This window comes from Empidonax traillii, unplaced genomic scaffold (assembly GCF_003031625.1).
Source record: "Empidonax traillii isolate 1590-97213 ecotype Southwest subspecies unplaced genomic scaffold, ASM303162v1 scaffold268:size1028579, whole genome shotgun sequence".
Lineage (NCBI taxonomy): Eukaryota > Metazoa > Chordata > Aves > Passeriformes > Tyrannidae > Empidonax > Empidonax traillii.
In genome coordinates, this window is record NW_020955461.1 from 382,166 (window position 1) to 408,378 (window position 26,213).

Genomic DNA, 26,213 nt, shown 5'->3' on the forward strand with positions numbered 1-26,213 from the left:
GCTATGACATTTTCAACTTGAAAAAAATCTAAGTTATTCCTTTAGAATTTACTAAAAGACACAGGGAGTTCTGTGTGGTCCTGGGGACCTAGTGGTTCTTGATGTCTCCCGTGCTGTCCCTCTCTGATGAAGTCCCGTGGGAAGTCCAAGGGGTCCCCAAACATAGGACTTAAGAGCAGAAAACTGAGACAGGCTTTAGAGGAGCCATCCCAAATTACCTGAAAATCTAGGTGTTTGTGCAGAATAGTTTGATTTTGCCACACCAAGATTCGCTGAACTGAACCAGTTCAATCATTAAACTTCGCCCTGGTTCCTTCCTGCTCCGTGCCCCAGGGTCTGGCTCCCCTTCTCTCAGCCAAACCAGATAAAACCTTCTCCTCCTGTTCACCAGCAAAATCCGAGCTCGGCGGTAGCGGGCATGGACGTGGGACGACTCATCCTGCCGTGCTCCTCTAGGTGGGGTAGGCGAGTTTCCGCAGAGAGCGGAGCTCTCTCCGGCGCCCGCGGCTCTATCAAACTTCGCAGAAGACAGCGAGGGGAAGGAGAACTTTTTGGGGAGACCCTCCGAACCTGCGGAGGGGGCGCGGGGCCGTCGGCTGGCGGCTCCGGGGAGTTTGGGCTCCCTGGGACCCAACTGGGAACATTAATGACAAGCTCTAGAGCCGGGGAGACCCTCGGTGGCTGCGCCGGAGCCTCGGCACCTGTGAGAGCCCGAGCAGGAGGGCACCCCGCGCCCTGCGCCCGCCGGAGGAGCTCTGCTCCGGCCTTCGGAGGGGCTGATCCCATCTGCCCAAGGTAGGCTCATGTCTGCTGCCTCTCCTCAGAGCCAGCCTGGCTCCGGTACGGGACCCACTCTGTCATAGGGATGTCACCGAGGGCTGCGTCTGGAAATTGTGTTGGGTGTAGGTTTCGTTTGAACGAGTTCTTCCATTCAGTGGATTTCTCTGCTCCCGGCATTGGACTAAAGAGCCGCTTTTTTTTTTCTGTGAATGCTAGAAAGTAGCTACAGTTCCTGGTAGTCTCTTTGATTAGAAGTTGAAGTTTCTACACATAGAATTTGTTGTGGACTTTTTTATTTTTAGAAGTAATGATGTTCTGACCAGTTCCCAAACTCTAGACGATCCAGTGTGGTTTTTTAATTCAGTAGACGCACATATTTCTCCAGAGGATAGTGGAACTGCTGTTTTGGGGGTTGTGTTAACATTGCAAACTAATTTGCCTGTACTTTTTTACACTGTTACTATACTTTTGAAATCGCAACCAACTCTGTAAGATATCACAGCACTGGTAGTGTTGTGGCTGACTCCATATGCATGTGAACACATGTTCGTAGCATGCCAATTTTCATTTTCCCTGCTTCCACAATCTCATTGGAAAAGGGTTCTGTGGGACTGGGGTTCAGAGAGGAAAGCAGACTGCTGCCCAGACTGAGGAGTGCCTGGGCATTGGATACCTGCTCTAAGGACACTACACTGTAGCCATAAGTAGTGCCAAAGTAGCTTTGAAATGTCCAGCTCAGCTACATCTGGGGGAACAGAGAGCTCAGCCAGGACTGCAAAACTTGCTCCAGCAGTAAAGTGGCCCATGTGAGCCTTGCATGACTATGAAAGATTGTCATTGGTACTGAGCATGGTGTTTTTAGCTGCTGCTGCCACAGCTACAGCACTGATACCGTGGATTAGAAAAAGTGCAGCTAGGTACTTGTACGCCTAAGAGGAAGGGTGGTTTCGTTTTTTCAATAAGTGGAGCTTAAGATTTTATATGAAGGGGCACTGGATGGCACTTTGGATCTGTCACTATGGGATGACAGGTGAGATCCTCATCAATAGCACAACAATGCCAAGGAGCTTAGTGATCACCACCTCCTTGGGGTACCACCCCAAACCTCTTTATATGCCTCGAGCTACAAGGAAAGGTTTCACACCTCTTGCTGCCGTGCATTCCATTAGACAAGGCCGATGGCTACTGCTGCCACTCCTCTACAGCAGAGATGGGAGATGATATTGTACACTGGAGTTTGGAATGACAGATCTTAAAATATTTTGGGCAAGTGGTGGAAATCTCTGGCAACTCTATCAGAAAAATCATGGGAGATCATAAATTTTAAAAGGAAATTAATGTGATAGTGCAAAGTAGGGTCAAAGCCCATGACTATGATCAGGATTACTCAGTTCTTCCCAGAAATTTCAAAGATGTAGAAAATGAAAAAAAAAGAAAGTTTAGGCATCCTCTATCAACAAGCAATACTGATAAGACAATAATTTTGAAATTAAAAAAGACAAGAACAGTCAAATAAAGGAAATGTATTCAGCAGCAGCCCGTTTGGCTCCACACCACTCAGTGGGAACAATTTCACCTTCAGGTAAGCTCCTGTGAGCAAAATTTCACTGGGCATGACTGATGAGGCTGAAGCTGTTACCAGAGCTTGGCCCAGCTCTTCTGGTTTGTAGGGTACAGCGTAGCTGTGTTGCTGTTTGTACTAATGTAGTCTGGCCACAACAAAGAACTCAGATGAGAGTGTGCCCAGAAAAAGCCAGCAGGCTTTTTTTTTTTTTTTTTCTTAATAGATAGATAGCTTTTACAGAAAACCGCTGGCATAAATAGGCTGCTTTTTCTCTATTGCAGCTAGATGGAAAACATGTGATGTTTTAATTTTCAAGGCATCATACTGAATTGTATGCCATGGAAATCATCTCACTGAAAAAACTGAATGCAGTTTTACCATAGAGGTGTTTAGAATTCCTCTGAAAATGGCTTCACATGAAACATTTCAACTTTATGTGTAAAGGTGACATTTCTTGGAGGACTGGAATGTTTTAACAGAGTCTACAGTTTCTAACTGAACCCATATAGCTGTGCTAGACAAATGGTCCAAGTCTCAGTTTTCAAAAAATAGCAGCATAAGCTTTTGAAGATTAGATTAATATTAAGATAATGTTTTTCTCATGTTGTCATCAGTGGAGGAATTCCCCTCTAATATCCTCAACACAGTTGTTTCCTTTAACCATGCTAGGATGGAAGTGGGTCTCAGATGATATCTATGCTGCCTCTCTTTTTGGCTATAGAGTAGATAAATTGCAATGAGAACTAGTGCCTATAGCAGGATAACCAGAGAGGTGCCAGCATGACCCCACCCTACATGAGTCATTGTTGAGGAGCTGAGTGTAGATCACTCTTTCTCTTCACTCCTGTAAAAGGGATCTCATTTCTCCCTCTGGTTATCCTGAAACCAGTCCTTTACTGCCTTCTGGTGCCTTCGTGACCCTCAAGACCCAATATATTTTTTATGATGTAGTAGAAGATAACTAGTGCCCCTTTTTACCCAACAGCTCTTGAAAAGGCAGCTCTTGTTTGGGAAAACCCTTCTTTCCTAATATGTAGAAGAGTTCTGGCCAGTGTGTCATTAGGGCAGGGAGTTATTTGTAAAAATAGAGACACTTTCTTTCCATGTATATTCCAAGAAGGTATGCCCTGTAAAGAATTAGATATTACTGAACAAGGATGGAATTGTGACACGTAAGACTGCCCACCTTGGCAAGTATAATTGACCTGTGTTCACTGTGTGAACAAAATATTTGGCTATAATTTGACCAGAAAACTAAGAAACTGACTTCATACAGCAAAAGACTAGAACATCCAAATATTATTTGGAGGCCAAGTAACTTGCTGTTCTTTTGTTTGATTTATCACTCACCCAACTCCATAACACATGAACTGAGATGCTGCGCCCATGCAGTCAATGGCAGAACTCCCACAAGTGTAGCGTGTCCAGCTCTTGCTGACTCTGTGGCAATATTCAGTAATCAAACATTGTTTACTGAACCATGTTAGCTTTGCACACATTTCTTCTGACTTGACGTAGATCAGATTTTTCAGTTTCTTCCCACCAGGGAAATCAGAACAAAAGTAGAGAGGAAGTTGTTTTCAAATTTAGGTGTCCATTAGGAACAAAAGAATAAAAGACAAACAAAGACTACTTGAAAGCATTATCTGCTATTGTCTTTTGAAGAAGTTAAAGCTTTGTCAGTGTATTTTCAAATCTCTGCAGAGACAGAGACAGAGCCACATCCTCCTGATCTGATGTTAGTGAGTGCTGGTTTTGAACTCTCAGAAGTGGCATTTTGTGAAGTTAAGCCACAATGCTGAAACTGAATCACCTGCCATGAATCTAGCAACAGGTTTTACATTGACACATTGCCACATTACCATAATGTCTGACCATCTGCAGTGCAAAATCAATAGCAAAGTCCCTAGTAGACTTCATAGAGTTTCTGGCATTTATTCTTTTTTAGACTCAGTTCTGCAGAGCTGAGGTTTTTTTTGATTTGGTGCCTTAAATTATTCCTGTTTCCTTTCTGGGAGTGAATGACTAATAAGATTTTATGTGGCAGAAGGGACTGCCAGAGCTATGTCAGTTTTATAGCAGAAAGACTTTTTGAGGAGATTGATGTTGCTCCATTCCCTGTCCCACAAGAAACCTCTCAAGCAGTTGGTGGTATTTCAGCTGACCCTTGCCTGACTTGTGCATAGGAGACTAGGAGCGTCTTGATGACCCAACTATCCAGGGAACTGCTCTGATAATAAACATGTGTGGGGTAAATTGTGTTTTGAGAATGTTACTTAGATGTGGTCAATGGCTACTTGGAAATTAGGGAGGAAAAGCAAAAGAGTTTATAACATTTAGCTTGACTACACTTGTGGCATCCTGAAATGGTGATAGACCTGAGACCCTTTTGATTTTAAGGCCAAAGTCAACCTAGTTGCTAACTTCCAGCATCCAACCCTTCCCAACCAATCTTCCTGCTTGGAGCTGGCATAGAAAGATACATGAGCTCCAGTTTTTCACTTTATCTCCACCGTGCAAGTGGTGGTGGATGTACATCCCCTGCAGATCATGGTAATGAATCTCTGGTTCATTAGGCTTTATAACCAGCACATGGTGCTGCAAAACTTGACTGCATCCAAGTCCGAGCCAGCTCTTTGGTAAGAAGGAACCCTGGAAAGATTCACTCTTTTCCCTATCTCCCCTGGAGGTTGTGTTGTATATGAAGAACCAGCCTTTATCCTCTGTTCAGCAATGTAACAGGCTGGGGACCAAAGCAGAAACATATGGCCAAGTGCTGAGAGAGCTTTTAATTCTGACAGTTCATTCATCTCTTCCTTTGGATATATCACAAACAAAAACTACTGAAGTGCCAGTTAAGCAACATACAATTATTTGCAGATTGACTGTCAGGATTTTTCTTTTCATTTTAAGCAAGAATCATTTTAATAATTCAGGATTAGATATTTATAATTACCCAGGCTATAAGGATGTATTCCTGTGATGTGCTCCGTTTTTCTTTCACAACTGTATGCACTTTCCACTGCTTGGGAGAAGGACTGGGGGGGGGGGGGGGGGGGGGGGGGAGAGATCTGTCTAGTAATAGCTGATAAATTGAAGTTTTCTAGAAATTGGCTTCTGTCATTTGAAAGAAGAAGACTAAAACACCCTGTGCATCCAGATCACAAATCTTGGAAGAGAAACACTGGGACTGCAAAAATATGAGGAACAGATTATATCAAAGGTTAAATAGGCAGAATCTGTTAAAATACCCGGTGCAGGCTTATACCCTGCTCTAGTTAGGAACTATGAACCAGGCAACATCCTCAGACATGGGAAACTTCAATTTGCCACTTATAACAAAGAGGAGCTTGAAATTACATCCTAAAGTAACATTTCTGTTCCTATCAGAGTCAACTAAAGAGAAAAGGCCATTTCTTCTCTCAGTGGGTAGCTGGTGACAATGGGTCCCCCGAGTTGGACGTGTTTGTTTTTCCACGAATAGGAAAGAATGATCTGTGGGTTGCCACCCAGCCAGTGGCCCGTGACAGGGGAGAAAGCAAAGCAGCACCACCTTCAACTGGCCACCCCCTTTCTCACTGAGTCTTTTCCACCTGCACATCAGGCATGGCTCAGTGGCTTGTGGGCTCACCTCCAACCCACAAGAGTTAATGGACTGGCAGATCTGCTTAAGCTGAGGCTGGCGTGAAGACTGGCAGTCTGAAGCTGGTTTCACAAAGCATTCAGTTGTACCGGCTGCAGGAGAGCAATAATTTCCAAAAGAGGGGCAGAGCGCACAGCTGAGGGCAGTAACTATCTCAGCTGCCAGCGTTTATTTCGTCATCAAGTCTGAGTGTCTGCACCCTCCAAGAGAGAAAAAAGCAAAACCGAGTATTGAGGCATTGTGGGGCACAGATTTATTTTATTACATTCAAATACTTCCCCGTGATGAGTCTTGTCTCTTTAAAATTTCCATACAGAAAAAGCATGTGCTAACATATTGCCAGTTGGAGGGGTATATTCTTCTGTGCATGTGTACATCCAGTTGGTTTCTTTGGGACATAAAATACAAAGGAAAAAGCCATTGTTCTTTTCTTGCTCTCAATTTTCAAAAATTGCCATTTCTTATAAGCAACCAAAACAGATAACAGATGGCACTGGCTAGCAACAAGGAAACCTAGATGCAAATATTGTACGGTACACGAAGAACGTCTCTGATGTGGCAGGGTTGTGTTTTTTATCATGGTTTCTGTTTGTGAGAAAAGTCCAGCACTAGCACTTTGTGGTATTTAAATGGATGTGAAAGGTGCAAATAGTTCAGCTGGTGACCAAATAATAAAATTGGGAATAAATTTAAAAAAAAATTGATAAAATGACCATATAGGAACTCAATATGCTTCCCAGTAAAGTCAACAGGAGACTCTCAGTAATGTCAGCAGATATCCAACCTGCATGCCCTTATCTGATTTTCATCCAAGGTCCCCACGTACACAGGCTACACCACAAAAAAGAAATAAAGGGTGCTTTTCTGTGAATGCTTTTGTGGCCCAAGTGATCAGTCAGTGGTTTTCACAGACATCAAAGTCAGGCACTGTGCAGGGTCACTCAGAGAAAGCATCAGGTCCAGCAGGTCAGCCCCATGGGTGCCAAGCAGCCCCTGCACCCCAGCATGGATATCTTTAAACGAACCAGGAACCCCATCTGGGCTGAACTACAGGGGTTTGTCCATAGCTGGGAGATGTAGATCTTCCAGAGGTTGCATAAGGTTGTTTCTAATTTAGCTTTGGTGAAAGTCAGACTAAACAAACAGATATCTCTGCTGCAAGTACCTCTGCATGGGGAAACACCAGGAGCAGCACTTTGAGGAGGCAGTGAGTGGTGCCCTTGGGGGTACAGCACATGGGAGAGGTGCGTCCACATGTAGATGAGACATCTGGTTGCAGTTTGATGAGTGTACACATTTTCCGCTCACTCCTGCCCACAGTGTCACCTCTACCTCAGCTTTTAAATTCCAACCTCCAGAGCAGGGAAAGGCAGCACAAGTTGAAAGAAACTAATATGGCACCAACTTCTGTATCCAAGCAAGAGTAAATCTCTTCTCATAGCAAATGACTATTGGATCCATCCCCTAGAATGAACAATAGAGGTCTGAGCAGCGGGAAGGTTGAGGTCTGATGTGTTGTTGGGGTAAGATTACAATTAAATGCCTTCTTCCTGCAGAAATGGGTGCTTGCCAAATTTCCAGTGTAACACAGAGCACTTGTTTCTTGTGCTGCAGAGCCCTAAGATATCAGACCTTCTATGAAAGGCAAGAGACAGACAAATGCACTCAAAATGATGGAACAAATTCTCATATTTACTCTCTTTGCCTCTACCCCCATTGCTTGTACAGGCAGATCCATGGCAATGAGCACAGCCTTACCTTGTTGATAGAAGGATGTGGTTAAATACTCACTGATTTTTTTTTCTAGAAAATGAGTATGTTGATGAAGTGCCAGTCAAATACTGACAGAAATTTGAAGGAGCCTGTGAAGCTCACTTGTTCGTTGATGCTCCACTCATAAGTCATGTGCCTGTTCCATGCCTTTTTTGGTAAAATACCTTTTCCCTAGCCCTTCTTCCATACATCACTGAATCTATACCTATAGAGAGCATCAGAGCGTCAAGAGTTTTCTTAATCATATGTATAAAATTCAATTTTTCTTTGAAGTACTTCTTAACACCCCTTTTGGGTTCAAGTAAAGCTGTCACTGAGTTCACTGAGGTTTGCCCAAGCAAGGAGCAAAGGCTCTGTCCCCTTGGGATTACACAAGCCATTTTCTAGTAATTTGTCTGCTCAGGTGACAGATTTACTTATTATAGCACTGAAAACGCGAACTTCACTGTCTTCTAACAGAAATGACTTTACATATTTTATGAAACTGAGCCAAAGGCAGTGCTCTTGTTAGCTGGAGTTGGTGGCTGTTTGGTTAGTCTGGACATGAGAATTATCTACTTCCCCTTCCTCTTTTTTTTGTTTTTGTTAATGAAGGCTTTATACCTGACTAAAATATATAGCTATATTTTTCCCTTCAGGTCATGTTATCGGAAGCTTTGAGTTGGGGGTGGGAGTGAAAAAAGTTCACTTACTAAGTAAGATTAAAGCAATTAAAGGCTAAGGCTCATATTTAATTTTCGCTTGTAGATGCAATTTTTCATGCGGTGACAGCATCAGAACCTTTTCAAGTTTTATAGCTATTTCACATTTGGCAGAAACAACAGGAAACCATCTGTAGCAAAGCAGGATTGTTGTAAGCGTAATATTAAGTAATGAAAAAAAGATTAAAAGAAAACACTGTTATCTTTATGTGTAGCTTTGAAGGTGCAAGGAGCAGGATGCTTGCATTTGCCGATCTATCTACTACCTTCATAAAAATTTTCTAGATGAAGCAACCATGTAGAAAATTGATTATTTCAGCAGAAGGAAGTAATCCAATAGGAAATTTGACTTTTGGTTTCTTGTTGAGATTTCCATGGTGACTGTAAAGATGCTTGTGCAGAGGAGGCTGTATATGCTTGTTGGTGGAGTCCACGACTTACGATGGTGGAGCTTTTAAGCACAACTTCAAATTTTCAAACTGTCCCAAAGCAGGCGAGTAAGCTACTCAACATTCTTAATCTTAAACTCTGTGCTTGAAAGTGTTTTCTGGACAAGGGAAATAAAAATAAATTGTGGGAATTTAGATGCCTCTGTTCTATATGACAGTTTGTTTGTTCTTGCTTTGCTGTGTTTTCTGTGCTGGAAAGGAGACTACCAAACTGAAAGAGTGTATACTTGCTGGCTGTGGGTGAAAAATACTTTCTGCTGAAACTTAGTTTGTTAATCAGGGTGTCACATCCCGAGGCTGCAGTTTCAGGCTTGCTTACAATAGCCACTGAATACCTCTGAAGACCGTGGTTGGTACTGTAAAGTTGTTACAGTAAAAATTTTTTGGTCATGCCAAAATACTTGTCAGTATGTCCGTTCAAGAAAGGGAAAGAACCATTTTTTCAGGTGTGCTCTAAAATTTAGCCTGGGCTAAACCTATCCGTAATTTCTTACTCACTGACAGTGTTTCACATTTTAATAATCAGACCTAGTTTTTAAGATACCATTTTGCTGTGCAGAAGTCAAAATATGTCAGGGAACTGCAATATCTTCTTGTTATTAATGTCTTAAATTATAGCTAGACACCCTGTTTTTCCAGTTTTCAAGGCAAGTTATGAAGGCTTTTTTTTTTCCAGTGCTGAGCTGATGAGACATAAAAGGTTTCTTTTTCAAATAGTTTGGCTGTTGGGTTGCTCCTTTCACTCACACCTGCCCCTTGACTTAGAAATCATCTCCGCCTCTTCAGCATCAAACACTGAATTTACATAGACACAAAGAAAGTGTGGAAGGCCAACAACTTGCACGGTCATTAAGATGGGAATGCAAGAAGAACAAAGCAGCACAACGGTAAGAGAAATACATCAATACCCTACCTTTTTGCGAGGCTGACTAACCAGGGCTTTCCCACAGGAGGGAACGGTGCTCAGGATACCGCAGGATTAGCAGATGCATGTAGGGCTGCTGGCAATGACTAAGCCAGCAACAGTGAGTGAGCTGAAGTTCTAGACATGAGTCAGGTTTTGAACTTGTTGTGGTTTGTAGCGGCTCAAAAGGCTTTGTATGGCATCACTGTAAGAGTCTGTGACTGTGAAGTGATGGGCTTACAGCTGATAGAGCCTCTGTCTGCTTTGGAAGGGAATGCTTGCCTTCAACAAAACACTGTAGTTGAGCTCAACTCCACATATTGCTCACCCACAGCACAGCCTTGGTTGTAACTCTCACTTACATTATTTTAAAGCCTTTTCCAAAGTGCTCTGTCTTATTAATTCAGTAAGATCTTCCTAAATATACGAGCATCCCTGGAGAATTTCAGAGATGCACATAAGAAGCATCATAAAGTTATTTCTTAAAATATATGTGACAGAAGTAAGACAAAAGCAGTTGGATGATGCATGTGTTTAGCAGCTAAAGTAAGTAATTTTTTCTATGTGTGCATGGCTTTTTCTTATGGAATTCTAAAACAAAGAAGCAAAGAAAATGAGAGGGAAGAATATACTCTGGATTTGTTTTGTCCTTTCAGGACTTTCTGTTCATCCCTTTTTAAACAGTTTTGCAGTAAGACTTGAGTGAAATGACTTGAGATGCTGCCTCAGTCCTGATGTCCTAGGTGTTTTTGCTGTTTCTTTTAATAAACTGCTGATGTTGTACTTTCATCTGCTGGTGCCTGTGCCTGTGACAGAGATGGACTAAAACTTAAAGGTGCAATTGCTGCGCAAGCTGTATTAGTTTAATCAAAATGAGTGAAAGAGAAAGACATCTGCTTTTCCTCTTGCAAAGTCAAGTTCAAAGGCGTTGCTAACAGCTCAAGTTCCCTGAAATACATACAGAAGCAAAGCTGCTATCTGTGGTATTTTACCTATCATTACTGATGCTGGCTGGATGAATTTAACAAGTGGTGCACACAGACTTTGCTTAACTTCACAGACATGTCCATTTTTGCAGAAGAGATGAAAACTTATAAGCATTTACTGTTTCACTTTGGAATATTTTACATGTGGAGTTTTCACCCTTTTTTGTATATATAGGCGAAACACTTTTCCTTAATCACAGAAGAGCAGTTAGTGGTGGGTGTGTGAAAAATGCATAGAATAGCAGGCACTGTTTGAATCTTTGGTTTGGGAGCACTCTGAGGTGAGAAGCAGCTACTTTCTGTTATATCATCTCCATGGACTTAATCCCAAGGAGGAACTTGGATGCCTAGCAGACAAGTCACTTCACATGCTAAGCCTAAAATTTAGATCCTAAGAAACCTTGCTTGCCTGCCTCTTCACCCCAGAGGTACCTACATACCTTAACACCTACGTTTACATCCACCAAGTTCCTTGCATGCCTGAACATGTGCTTCTGGACATGCTTTACCTGAATTGGTCTGCGCTGGATGAACAGACCCACATGCAACACATTAAATTCTCCTTATGAGAATTTAATATATTAGTATGGTATATTAGCCCATGCTTAGGGAGCTCAGGTGGGAGATCTGGACTTGATCTTCCCATCAGCTTGGGGAGACTTTAGCTGTTTTGCTCACAACAGTGCCCCCAGCCTCAGCTCTTGTGTGTTCTGACAGGCGTCTGCCTATACTTCTTGGTTTTTACCTGTTACATTTTCCTAGGGATAAGTGACTATTTGGAGAGCAAAAGAAGAATAATGCTGCTGCGTGGTGGCTGGGTACTTGCCAGGCTGTATGGAGGTGTGGGCTCTGGGCAATACTCAATATAAGATATTTAAATTTTGTTCAGAGTAAGAACTGAAGCCTAGTTTCCAAACCCTATCCCAGGTGGTGCCCCAGTTGCTAGGTTTGGGAGTGTCTGAGTGAAAAAGAAAACAAAATTGAGTCATATAAAACAGAAAAGCTTCAAGAGGAGGGAGCTGGACAATTCTGTGAGAGAATCCCTGTAGCCATGCTGCCCAGCCAGGGGCCCGGACTGTTCCCTCTCCATGAGCCCACCCAGCCTGCCTCCAAGCCTCTTAGAGGGAAGATTTCCAAAATTTATTCAAACAAAGAAGAATGCTGTTATGCATTTGGTCTTGCAGTGCCACACAGCTGACAGGGTTGTTAAGTACCAAGATATGAAGCAGTGGTAGGAGGGGTTCCATAGGCTGGATTTTGGGAGGAGTCTGGAGGACTGGATAGGAATGCCTTGCCAGGTTCCTAAGCCCTGTCAGGGTCCTGGCCAAGACATTTTGAGGATTTCCATTTTGAGGCACTTCATTCTTCTCAGACTCTGGCTGTTGCAAGGACGCTGCCACCTTTTGTGTCTTCCATGGAGCGCTGAGTCCATCATGGCACTGCTGCTGTTGTGAATCTGGCCTGATCCCCAATAAAGTAGGAAATTCTCTCAGGAAAAATATGCTAGACATTAGCCTAGGCTAGTTAAATCAGATGTGGCTAAGAGGCAAGTAGCTCCAGGAACATCAGCAGGCATGAAGGTTGATTTCTGATGGATTAGTGTCTCATGGCCAATAGCTTCAACTGAAGCTCTCTCCACTGGGACATTTGCAAAGACCTTGCTACCATGTACGTTTTTCAGTGGCTTACAGAGCAGCCTCCTCCCATGCTTTAGTGCACCAGGAGCCCTGGCCCAGCCACCTGCACCATGACACCTCTGGGGACTGCTGGGGAGAGGGACTTGGGGTGCATGGTTCAGCTGTGGAAGTTTGTGGGTAATTGCATCATGGCTACAGAAGCACCATTTGCTTTGGAATACACTTAAAATTCAGGTAAATAAACCTAGTTAAAAACGAACACAAAACTAAAACCAACAACAAACAAACAAAACCCTACAAAGTATCCCTCTTGCAAATATCCAATAGCCCCGTGGATTTGGCACTCTCTTGAGAAACAGATACTGAAAATTCAGCTCCTTATTCCAAATGAAACATTTTACTTAGTGTGTCATACACCTGCACTAATAAATTGACCTGTGGAAACCATGTACTCCTCTGAAATGTGCTAACCACACTCTGTGTCCAAGCTTTCAGTCCTTAGTAAAGGTGTAGAAATACTTTTTAATCTGTTAAAAAACAACTATTCAGAGTGCAAGCAGATAGCATAGCAGAGATTTAGGAGTGAGATGTTGCAGGGGTAAACTTCAGTGAAGGGGTAAGAGGTGGTATGAATGTGGTCATCCTAGGTCTTAATTTCTTGGGTTTTAAGTGGCTTTGGAGTTAAAATGTCCTACAGTAACTATAATATTTTCTGAACACTGAAGATACACTTCAAAAAACTCACTTTTATTGTAGCCTAATTGGCTTTTATTTGGAAGTCTTTGCTAGCTGAGCTAATACACTTTTCTCGTAGTAGGCCCACTTAGCTGCTGATGCCGCTTTGGGAGCAGGACCAGCACAGTCTGATCTTTTATTTTGAAGACTGAAGTTATTCCCTTTCAGAGAAGTTTGTTTTATTGGGCACATTAATTAGGGAGAACCATTTTGTATGGTTTTGTATACAGCTTTGACTTCTTCCTACAAGAAGAATCGGTCTGTGAGAGAGAAACAGGACCTCTCGGATTCACATGAGGAGCTTTATATATGTAACAGTCTGAACAAGAAAAATTTATAGAAGTGACTGCATGCAAACAGGCAAACTCATTCATTGTTTCCCTAAGGCTTTAAACTTACATCACGATGAGGAGCTAAGAGATGGAACAGTCCTATGGCTTTTTTCTTTTAATAAATTTGTGTACCCAGAATGCTGTGATAGGACAACAAAAGTGAAATGGTTTTAATTGGCAAATAATGTATGTGAGTTTGGGTCACTTTTCATTCCATGTGAATTGTGCAGAAGAAAAATAGTAAACACAGCTTATTAGTAACAAACAAAAATGCTACACTTTCTGCTGCACACTTGCGGATTGAGATTTGACATAATTAAGCTTGATGTAAAAATAACTCATCTGTCAATACCATCACTTATGATGAGAGGATGAGCTCTCTAATGCATGGTTTTAATTAACTGTCACTTGTTGTTGAAGTGGCTGAGATGCAGTGTACACATATGTCACTTAGGCATGTACATTACTTTTTGGAGATGCCTTTGGAGGCAGAGCCAAGGCAGCCAAAAAACAACTCTGAAAGCAATCTGAGCACACATGTGAACACAAGCACTTGCTATCCACTGAAAGCTTTGTCCTTTAAACAAGTTTCCTGATTGCCTTTTCTGGAGAAGAATTAGTTTTCATTGTTCACAGTTTTAAAGCACATCATTATAAAATGCCCTCAGGTCTCTGCAAGGTGACACATTATACATGCAGTAAAATAAATGTAGTTCCTGAGTTGTTGTTGTATACTTGGTAGTTGTTCTTCCAGAAAGGCTGTTTCTAGAAGCCTTTACTTATTTCAAGCAACTGGTTGTGGAAATAAATAATTTTCTACAACAGGGTTTTGCTGTAGAATACATTGCTACAGGTGCTTTTTTCCACTGCTTACACAAGGCAACACATTCAAGTCAAACTAAGCCACTGTCTGAGACCTACCCCAGACCAGGGCCTGGGGGACTCCAAGGGACTGTCTGTAACAGCAGGCTGTCCTCAACTCTTGGAGAGAAACAGGTGTGCCAGAAGGCAGGAAAGGGCTCTTCTCACAGCCCTCTCAAGTCATAAACCTGACGGTTGCTTTATATCAATTTGCAAAACGATCTTGACATTAACCAGCAGTTTCAAGGCAGAGGCTGATAATGCATGATGTCACACTGCCCTGGTGGCAATGGGCCACAAGCAGGTGGCAGTGATTTGTCTGGGATTTCTGTCCAGGTGGGATTATTCTGATGCAAAGGCAGCATGTGGCACACATCTTTGCCACCTTCTTTTTGTGTGGACATTAAATGGCTCTGAAGAACAGGCACTTGCTCGATCTGCAGTGGAGTGAGGAATGGCAACAAGAGCAGTCATACAGAGTTAGGAGTCATCAGCACCACAGACGATCTGTGTTGAGGAAGAAACTGAGTTAACAGGAGACACAAGACTGAATGGGGACAAAAATAGCAAATGATTGGAGGACAGAGAGACTTGATGATCTAAAAGCTCTTTTCCTACCTAAATAATTCTATGATTCAGTACTTAAGCCAGAAGGCACAGATAGTGCTTTTTGAAAATTCCAAGTTACTTCTAACAGGCAGGCAGCAATGGAGCAGCTGCTTAGAGCNTTTTTTTTTTTTTTTTTTTTTTTTTTTTTTTTTTTTTTTTTTTTTTTACAAAGCTATGCACAGTTTATTGCATTTGACTTTAGGTTCAAGCAGCAATCTGTAGCGCTGTCAAGAGCTGAAATGTCAGAATGAAATACTGAATGCTATTTCCTCAGATGCTTGGTGTCGGAAATTATGGAGGCTCCAGGCTAGATGTCCACAACACACTCTTGTGATTGCTGAGGTGGAGCCATGCTCCATTTTTCAGTACATTGGACATGGGTTGATGAAACTGATTTCTCTGAGAGCCTTCTGCTGGCACCAGATAGAAGACATCATCCCCCAAGGAAAAACAAAATAAAACAACAAAAAAAAGGGCTCACAGGAAAAAAGCAACAGGATAAAGGGCAAATCTTTCAAATGCAAAAAAGTAGAACAGGATACCAGTAAACAAGCTGATTGATGTCATAGCTTCACTTGCAGTTGTGTCAGTTCCGTGCTAGCATAGATGTTTCTCCTCCCTCCCAAGAGGGTAGGTGTTGGATGTGTTGTTCAGGCTCTCTTCCCACCTTCCCTTTTGCCTTGTTTTAAATCTGCTGCGAACTAAATCTGCTTTATTCAGATTTGTAATGGCATGAGGTTTATGTGCTAGCTGGGACATGCAAGTACCTGGAGTCCTAGAAGTGCTCATAATTTGCATTCTTAATGAAACGTAATTTAAAATCCTAAATATAGAAAGTGCTCTGTAACTGAAATGGGTTAAACCAGCTCCTTTTTCCCAGATCTCAAAATCTGAAACATCCCTGTCAGCCCAGAAATTTTGGAAGAAGCCCTGTAAAGGCCGAGCTCTGAACTGCTCGAAAAAGGAGAATCAGAAAACCAAATCTAGAGCTTTCTGTTGGGTTTAATCCAGAATATGCTGATGGGTTCTCCCCAAAAGCAGGGTAAATCTGGGATGCTAGAACATTACCTAAGGATCTTCATTTTGTTGCTAATCCCATATTGCTTTTTCATCTTGGGATCCGAGATAGGCATTATGAAATGCATCAGAAGGGCATGTTTTTTTAAGTTTTACATTCACCACTTATGCTATCTTTTTTTTTCTACTTCCTTTCCTCTATCAGTGTAATTTCAGAATATCTCCTCAGAACTGTTTTTGAGTGCCATGGATTAATGTAGCATTATTCTACATGCCATGGTAATTTTTCGCCCTGGGAAACGCTGCTTAACTGGTTTTGTGCCACAAATTGTATCCTTACGCCCCAACTTTTACTGGGGCTTTGAGCGATACTATGATATAGACAATAAGTATCTCTGCAAATTGCCAGGTGTTATTCTCTCTTTATGACAGACATTTGTTGCCCACGTCACTTCAAAGCCTTCAGTAATTAACACAACTCCTGCTAATGCTAGAGTTTCAGCAGCCTGACATCTAGGATGTTCATCTGTGTTTCTCTAAGTCCCGAGCACACTCTTCTTTCTCTCCTATCATTTGCTTCATATATCTCAGTGTTCTATGGCTTTGCCTCCCATCAGATGGGTTCAGTGTAAAATTAAGTCCTCACTACCCAGAGTTTTCTTCCAGAGAATTTAAGATGCTAAATGAAACTGGCTTTAGAGACAGGATGAGGAAACCAGGCTTTCTTCAGAAAACATGGGCATGATATGAACTGATGCCTCAGTCCTCCTCATCGTCTCCCACCAAGTCAAAAACCTCCTTTTCATCCTTTACAGGCAGCCAGCAGGTTACTGCTTCCCTTACAGTGATGGTGCCTTAAGCATTCCGCCCAGCGCCTGGTCCCACAGCTTGGCTGCCAAAGGCAAGGAGAGGCTGGGCTAAAACACAGGTGCCCACACTGGCAGCCAAACACATTTCATTCTTGCACCCCATGCCGCCCGCTGCTGGCTGTCGCTGGCTCCTTCCCTGGGCGCACCCTCACGCACTCCTTCGTGCCCGTCTGTCTTTTCCTCCACCCACTACCTGCATCAGGGGTTGGATTTTTCTTTTTTTCTCCCCTTTCTTTTTTCACCTCAAAGTGATAGCAATTCCTAGTGCATTTATCTTAGATGATGTGGTCGTTGTAAGATGAAGTACCTGCAGCAGCCAGTCTGCGGTTGATTTGAACACAGGCGAGTCTCAACAATGAGCTTAAAGGAGGGTGTCAGGTATAAATCTTGTCTTCAAACAGCCAGAGTGCATTCCAGACTTCAGAGACACCTCTTTGTGTGGAAGGTTGGTTTTATTTTTTTATGCCTCCTTTTTCTTTTTCTTGGACCTGGAAGAGGATGAAAGTGGCGGGGTGTGTGAGTTCGTTTAGGCTGATAATGAGAGTGGGGCTCACGGGCATGGTAATTTGGCAGCCTCTTCACTTCCTGTAACAGTTTAAAAAAAATCATTCAAGGGCTGCTTAAAGACAAACATTTTTTGTTTAACTACTGGTGGTTCATTTTCTGAACAACCATGCAATTAATCTTATTTGTATTAAAGAAGCAGGCTGCTTTTCGTAAGGTTTTCTGAGCTATAATTAATGAATATCAAAAATGTTACAGAGACATAATATTTAACTTTTCATTGGTGCAACTGCACAACATCTGCAGCAATTAGAGAAGCAAAAGAAAAAGGCATTGTGTTGGGGTATTTTCCCTTCAAAGTGTCTTTTTAAAGCCTCTTTCCTGTGCACCTCCCTTCAGTGCTCTAGCTGGGAACATAATTTTTGAGGAGGAGGCTAATTGATACCAAAACCACAGATCTCTTTTTTTTTTTTTTCCCTAATAGTACTGATTTATAAACATATAGTTCAAAAATGTTATCAGCTACATCAGACTCGTGGACTGAGCCCATAAAGTTAAGTGTGGAGCTACCTGTGTTGCATCTTGAAGGATCAGACCCAAACAAGAGGGTTTATTGCTTGCATAGTAATTTTCAAGCAAATGCAAGTGTGTAAAAACTTCAAAAGCATCTCAGCAGTTTCATGATTTTACACGTAAAAAAATCCTGGATGTTTTGCCACTAGGAATTCTGTAGCGCAGATTATCTTTTAGCTGTGCTGCTTAAAACATAATTAGTTTGTAATAAGTAGTAGCTTATTTATCTCTGGATGATTAAATAAAGAACAACACTGGAATGCATCACTTGAAGACGTATGACAAGAAACATGCATAGTTTTACCTTGGCACTAGCTGCCTCCCACTACACCAAACTTTCAGCTACTCTAGCAAAGAGAAAATCTGATTTTCACTGTCAAAATTCAGATGGCTCCAAGTGTGTCACTCGGATCACAGAATCATAGGATACGTTGAGTTAGAAGAGATCCATCAGAACCATCAAGTCCAGCTCCTGACCCCGGGCATCACTTGTTTCATATGCATGTGGTATTTTGCTGGCATTTCATTAGCTCTAAAAAAAAAAAAAAGCTGCAGCTACAGCATTCCTATTGGTATCAGAGCTCTTCTGTCATTGTTAAAGCAGAATCATGTCTGTCATCTGTGTGATCTTCGATAAGTCTGATCTCAAACATTGTTTGAGGAACAGGCTATCCTGGTGTGATCCCAAAAACAGTAGAGGTACCATCTGATGTGTACTGAACCATGCTATGAATGAAAGAAGAATTAATCTTTGTCCTTTCTTTGTGGGATACAAGTGTCACGTGGCTTGTGACATAAGAAGAAATTACAACCTAGGAATGTCCACCACACCAGAAATGTACCAATAAAAATTTTGTGCTCCCTGATGCGGAGTCCCTTCATCTCCAGTAACAAAAAACTGTGCTTCTAGACACTTAGGGGCAAATATGAGCAAGAGTTGCAGGGCAACTCAGCAGCCTGTGCCCCAGCTACTCCTTCCCAAGGAGAGAATGGCCTGGTGCCCTTGTGACTGAGGGCACTTGAGTTTAACCCGTGCTTGATGTCTGAAGATAGATAGGTTTGGTTTGAAGAAATGTTTGCAAAACTGAATCATGGAAAGTTGCACATGCTGATTACATCACATTTATTTTAGTTTACTTTGTGACTCATAACTTTCCTGAGTATATGCAAGCAAAAAAAGGCTGATAATTTCTTGTATTTAAATGAAAACTCATCCATCATGTAAAAGACATCTGGTTTCTAAAGCTCTTCCTATGTCCCCTTGCAAGGTCAAAGCCCGACAAGTTGTCAGTGTGCTGCTGTTTGAGTGTACCCTCAGGGCAGGACCGCTGGTTTGAGCGAGAGCATTGAGCTTTGTGCAGAGACCAACTGAATCAGGTGTCAGGAGACTTAACAGCAACATGCTACCTTAGTCCCAGCAAAACCAGGCACAAGAAAATGTCAACAGCTTCAGATTTTGTTCTTAATTGCAAAACTGTTATACATTAAAAATGCACACTTCCAGTACCAAAATCTTTATGTTCTTTGAATGATTTCCAGATTTTTATGTTTTGACTGAGGTGAACCTCTCCCACAGTCCCCCTAGTTACTCATCTTTCCAAGTACTCTTTCATCATCTTATCTTTCAGACTGTAAGATCTCTGAGAAAGAGACAGTCTTTATTTGTGTACTGTAAGGCACCCACATATTTAACACTAAACTCAAATGTTTGCCTACACTGTAAAAGAGTTGCCAAGCAGTGTGGTTTAAGAGCGCATCAAGGGTGTTAATTTCTAACTATTAAAAAGGGAGTGAGAAACAGCATGAACAAACTGTAATTTTTTTGTTCACAACAAAGTGATAGAACATGGAGTGCCCAGAAGATTTCAGAGAGCCTCAAATAGAGCCTTGGCCAGTACACAGCCAAGGTTGTCCGTGCAATGCCCAGTGCAGCTTTTGTGTTAATTGCAGCCATCATCATGAAAACATTTTGATGAGGATGTTCTCAGGAGGAGCTGGAGAGGTCTAAGAAGCTGCAATCACTGTGCTCACACTTAACAGGCTCTATTTGCTCAGGGAAAAGAAGTGGGTTTGATTTTTCCTTTACCTCTCCAGCTTGTCCCCATTTATCCAACAGATCTACTAGATTTTTGATCCTGCCTTCAAAATTCAGGCCTGCCTTAAGGTCAGAGGAACAGTGCCTTTGATGACATTTATTATACCATGTAACTCCTATACTTGTATGCTCAGTTTATAGGTAAAAACACAGCTAGTTTGACTCTGTATCACGCTTTTTCACGTGATGTGGTTCTTTTTTCCAGTGACCTACTACATCATGAAGTAAGTGAAAAAAGTAGTATTTTCACCCTCAGTTCATTCAGAAATGAGTAACTGCGTGGGCACCAGCCATGGGAAGTTTATATATGTTTTCTTTCCCTGACTACCGTCATAACCTGAAATCAGAAAATCACTCTGCGTCTTGCTTTTATGTGGTCTCAAAGATGAAATCTTTTAGTGTTGCTTTTTTTCTGCCTGTGATTTTAAAAGAGTAAAAGATGCTTCTGAAGAGCTGTATTAATTTGCCTGCCTATGCATAGCTACAGCCATTTAAACTTTGCTGCGTGAGGTGTCCATGTGAGGCTGGCAGGTCTGATAGAGGACCTTGAGGGGACCTACTGCCTTTTGGAGTGGCACACTGGGGTCAGGCAGGGTGTCATAGGACATCTCAGATGCTACCAGACACCTGTACATGGTCAGCTGTGTTGAACACTATTTGAATCCAGCAACTAGAAGAATTAATTAGTTAACAGCTTCAGATCCTCTCCCTTGTCATCAGACAGCTTGTTTTTCCCCAAGGATATCATACATTTCTTCTTCTTTGCTCTCATGGGGGTTCCCAGCTATCCAAGTAAACACAGCTTTTATGTTTCTCGCTGCATATGGTGGATTCCTCCTTGAATGTAAATATGATCCCCTTTACAACACCCTAGTAAGGTTTAAAAATTATAGAGATATTTTAATATCACAAATATGAACATATTATTAACTCTTAACAAGCTTTTATGAAAATCAGAGAACAAAACAGAAAACTGGCTAAGGGATAAGATTAAAGCAGGATTTTTTTGAGTTTTAGCTCCAATAACACTGGATGTCCAAAGAGTGAGTTCACTCTATTTTTCAAACTTCTTATAAATTTTCTGTGCCTTGTACAAATTGCCCTCGTGTTTCCAAAGGAAAAACGTCAGGCCTTAACATTACTGAACAAGTAATATGAGATATACTTTAACACATAGAACTGCTAGATAAAGAAATTGCACCTATCTGGTGACATTAAGTTGGTTTTGTCAAGCCTGACCTATTGCAGTGTCTAGAAATTTGTTCTAATGCTTTGCTCAAACCTTCAACTTACTGTTATAGAAAGGAAGATCACTGGGAATTTCAGAAAAGCTCAACCTCCTCTTTTAGTCAAGACTTGCTTCCCTTTGGATCTGTTTCTTTATTAAAGACGTATGACAAAGTGAAGTCAAAGTATATCTGCATCTGAGGAAGAATGCAGATTTGTTTCTTATAGTGGTAGTAGGCTGGTCAGGATCAACATACAATATTGCTTGTGAGGAATAATCATATTAAAAGTCTAGAAGAGAACTACCCCTCCAGCATTCCTTCATGCCTTTGACCCCAGACTTTTGGTACTTTATAGAAATTGTCCTTTCCCCCATTACAATGAATCTGGGAAAGGCAAATTTGAGTGTGTGATGGCATTGATCTGTCGTATTGAAATGTTTGTAAAAAAAATTGTTTACCTTGCACTCAGTGCTATAGGGTATAACACAAGAGCTGTCGTGAAACAATATTGCTGCTGAGCCTTGGAGAGCCTTTCTTGTTGGCAGTTGCCATCAGGAGCCAGGGTGGAGCTTTCACACTCAGAGATTTAATGTGTTTTCTAAATATAAGTTTAGGCCAGCTGGTAGTACAGGGGAAGCTGTATGAGGGATGAAGTCTGGCGCATCTGAGGACTGTGTCAAGATGAGGACTGGTCTTCTCAGCCCTGTGTCCACCACCACAGAGTTCTCCAGGCCAGTTTCATAGAGGAATTTGCATTAATGTTAATAAAGGTTACACATAGGGAGGAGCAGCCTTTTCAGCCAGTCATTTGTTCACACACACACACACAAACTCTGCTGTTTCTAAGCAACTTAAACCATTAATAAATTCAGTTCTAATTCAGAAAAGAGTTTTAGACAATAAAACTGGGAAAAGGCTTTGGAAAATACAAACCAATTCAAATGTAGGATTTGCTAAGTGAAACAGTTTAGATGTTGATGGTACTTTATCTGATAAAATTGCTTATTTATTTTAAGGGGAGCTAAAATCTTTTCCAAAACCACGGGGAAACACCACCAGCCGGGTCTTCTTTGCATGCACCACTTCATACTATCGGAACTCAGTCCTCAGTTTCACCAGTGAAGTTCCTTGGAAATATGCCTTCCAATTGTGCCGGGAAAACATTAGCTGTCTGGAGGCACAGACTGCCAGACCTGCAGCAGCACCAGCAACCCATTCCCAAAGCAGTCGTGTTTAGTCCAAAGGCTGAGGAGATTTTCTCCTCCCAGAGGAAAGGAGTGCTTGGCTTAGTGGCTTCCCCTCCTTCCCAACTGGAAAGCTGCTTTCTTTGCTCACACCAAAGCAAAAAGAAGATGGGAGAAGCAGCCCAAATTACACCACCCTGGCTTTAGGACCCCGAGTGTAGCAGTCCCAGTGTTCACAGTGTGAGACACAGAAGCAGACAACTGAGAGTGGTGAGGTACCCACAGGGTGTCCCGGCTGAAGAGCCCTGCAAGGAGCCCCAGGAGGGTCTCCCACCCCCTGAGCTGCCTGGTAAGCAGGAGAGTGAACTGCAGAGTACTGCCTACTTTCTCTCTGGCGTGTCTGAGTAGGGTGCTTGGGGGAAAATATGGGCTTCGTCAGGATCACTGCTCAACACCATAATGGATGGCTAATTATAGGTCTTGCAGTGAAAGAAGCAGCCCCACAGAGATCTTAAGCTACTAGACTTTAAGTAGGGATGTTATTTCTGGGATATTATTCCCACAGGCCAAAGTACAATTACAGTGGCGGTTTATGCTTCCTTGGGAAAAAAAAACAAAAAGGAAAAAAAATGAAATGAGCAAAGTGTCTGGTTTTAAATTAATCCTCTTATCAAAGACTCAATTGGACACGGTTTCATGTTTTGCTTCCTCCTTGTATTTCCAATGATATCTGTGAAAGTCTATGGATTGAATCTTTGCATAGCACAGGGTAAAGGGCCCGAGCAAGTACACTGTGGCAAGCTTGATCCTGCAAATTTGGATACTTTCTTTGAAATCATCAGGAAACCTGAGCCTGTATAACAAAAAAAAGAAAGAAGCTCTTTGCTATGCAGTACTCCTCCAAAATAACCAAGAGAAATAATGTTGTTCCCTCTACATAGAGGAGAATAAGTTTCTGAAGCAAGTCAGGAGTCTACTTCATTCCTGTTGGGAGCCTAAAAATATGATTAGTTGCACCTGGCCACTCTGAGGTGAGATACGGCAATACAACTCTTTGCATGCACCCTAATTAACACCAAGAAAAAGGTTCCCACAAATTGTCCATATTTGATCTTTCCCCAAAATATAAACTGTATGAGATAAAGACTGGAAAAAATGAGCTCTCCAATTTTCAAGTAGGTGAGAAACCACCTTGCCCTCTCTAAAGTGTCACTTCCTTGGACAAAGACAGAAAAATGGATGCAGTTGAAAGCTTGGAGATGGCATGGAAGTGGTCTTTGCTGGGGAATGCATACTTGAAAATAAAATCCAACTTGAAAATAAAAATGGGCAGAGTATGAGAGGGTTAGGAGCAGTTTGCAAGCTGTGCCTTAGGAAGAGGCAGTGGAAGAGAAGAACAACTTTTAAAACTGAGGACCATGCATGTCTGCCTGTGATAACTTCAGAGTGCTGTTTAGAGGGTCCTTTGAGTTCACTTGGGATGTCATTGAAGTGTAGAACCCCAAGGTTTATACATGTCCAACACTTTTGCTGCACTAATGAAAAACAGCATGCAGTGGGGATGGTGAGAAGTCATTAAAACAGAGGGAAGATAATAGATAGGACCATATTTTTCAGTCTTATTCATTTAATAACTTCAATTCCAAAACACATAGAAGGATTTTATGAAAGGATATGCAAATTGTATATAAGAAAAGGCTTGTTCATAGCAGCGTGCTTTTGGCTTTGTGACATGGTAGAAAACACAGTATTGTGTGTGCTCAGCAATATTTTCCATTTCCATTTGGAGTGTGCGGGTTTGGAGCATGTGACTGCAGTAGTAATGTTAGAGGTTTTACAAAAATGGGCTGGCTCTGAACTTTGCAACATGAGGTAGGCTCAGGCATTTTATCTAGGAAGAGCAGTGGGGCTTTGGTTACATTGCCACTCTGCAGGGAGAGAGGTGGTTCTTTGCAGGCCTGCACTCCCCAGACTCCAGCTTGGTAACATTCCCTTACCTAGGCATCAAGGATCCTTCCCTAACCACAGTTTAAATAGGATGCCTCTTTTCTGATCTTAAATAGCACTGTCAGCAGCTTGATACTTCAAAGACCATGCTAGGCTGCTGGCTGGGTGCCAGTCCCCTGGAGGAAGGGTGCCCACGTGGTCATGTGCCCGCATGGCACACAGTCACTTGGCATGGCAGCTGGTGTTTCTCTTTGTCTTGTTTAAAGTCACCAGTGCCAAACCTGCTGCTTTGGTGAAGCCCAGGATCTCACCTAAAGCCATGCCCACTGACCACACGCCACACAAACATGATTGCCTTTGCAAACATGATTAATTGTCTCTGAGATGTACGAGAGCCTGAGGAGTAGCTCCATCTTTTGTAGAGAAAACCTGTTCCCTGAGATGCAGATATATGGGAACAAACAAGAGTGGATGTGGACACTTTAATTACAAAACTAGGTAGTCTGTAGCAAAATTATCACAACCTCCAGTTCTTTGAACACATTTAAAGGATGGGAGTGAGTGACTCATGTGCAAAAGAGGCACTAGTCATCACTGAATATCCTAGTCCTAGAGTAAGCTGAGTATTGTTCTTAAAGCCTGATGGCTTTCCAAAGATTTCAATTTGTGTGACAGGATGCTATATGTATTGCCCAAATGGTCTGTCAAATCTAGCACAGTGACAAGGAAATACTGTGCTCTCCTCCTTCCCTCTCAAATTCCTTGAATACCTGGTGCCAGCAGTTCAGCTGATAATGCAGAGAGGGATGAAAGCAGACAGCCTTGTTTAGAAAAAGTGACTTTTCAAATGGGCTGTGACAGGCTCCCTTCATCTCTCTGTAGCATCATTTTGATGCAAGCAACAGACTGCAAATAAACCCATTGGTGCAGCAAAGGCTACAGCACTTACTTCTCGTATTTTCACTAATTGTGTTATGTTGATTAATCATTAATGTACTAGTGATTATTTTATTACTTGGAATATATAGAGTGTTGCATTTCAGGCTCTGAGCTCAAATTTGCCTATTTTCATGAGATTTAAAGTTTCTGATCCAGCTGCTAAACACAGGTTTATGTTACCGTAGGTCTCTGTTGCTTATAGTGGTATTGTTTTGATAGGGAAATTATACCACTACTTCCTTTGAGTGCAGTGAACAGACACTGGCTCTGTCTTCATGATCCTCTTTTATTAGTTCTGTCAACTGCTGTATAGAATGTGCTCTTTGTGTGTCATGGCTCAAATCCAGATGCCGCCAGGATCACTGAGAACTTTACCGCAGACTTCAGTGGGATTTAACCTGCACAGCTGTGCCTGATGCTTCACCCCAGGGAGGAAGCAGTCATGTTCATCTTCAAATGCCAGGTTGTACCTTTGAATTAGGGTTGTTCAGACAACCCACGTCTTCTCAAGAGTCTAAGCCCCTCCTAGTCTGTTCTGTGTTTCAGCCCCTTCCTTTAAAGCACATTCCTAACTATGCAAGACAACAAACAAATTCTGCTAATCTGCTTACCTGTGCAGGTTGTGCTTAAGCCTCCATTACTGCAGTGTACTTCCGGGATAGCCTCCCATCTCCCAGGATAACCTTTGGTGATGTGAGGACAAGAACAGAAACAGCAGCAGCATTGCACAATGGATTGGCATACTGTGAGCTACTGAAGAATATGCATCTGAGATCTGCCTATGTCTTCTTTGGGTTGGAAAGACAGCGTTAGTCTTTTCTGGTGCTGTAAAGCAGTTTCTCATATACCTATAGAAAGATGTTGTCTTTCCCCATAAGAGGA

General features: G+C 42.1%; 1 protein-coding gene across 1 annotated transcript in view; it reads left to right on the forward strand.

Moving 5' to 3' along the window:
• Positions 1 to 689: 689 nt before the first annotated feature.
• The window catches only part of EDAR (ectodysplasin A receptor), a 69,966-nt gene continuing 44,442 nt past the window's right edge, over positions 690 to 26,213 (forward strand). Inside the window, exon 1 of the mRNA XM_027889652.1 lies at positions 690 to 795. The gene's annotated coding sequence lies outside the window, so the exon portion shown is untranslated. The remainder of the gene's footprint in view (positions 796 to 26,213) is intronic.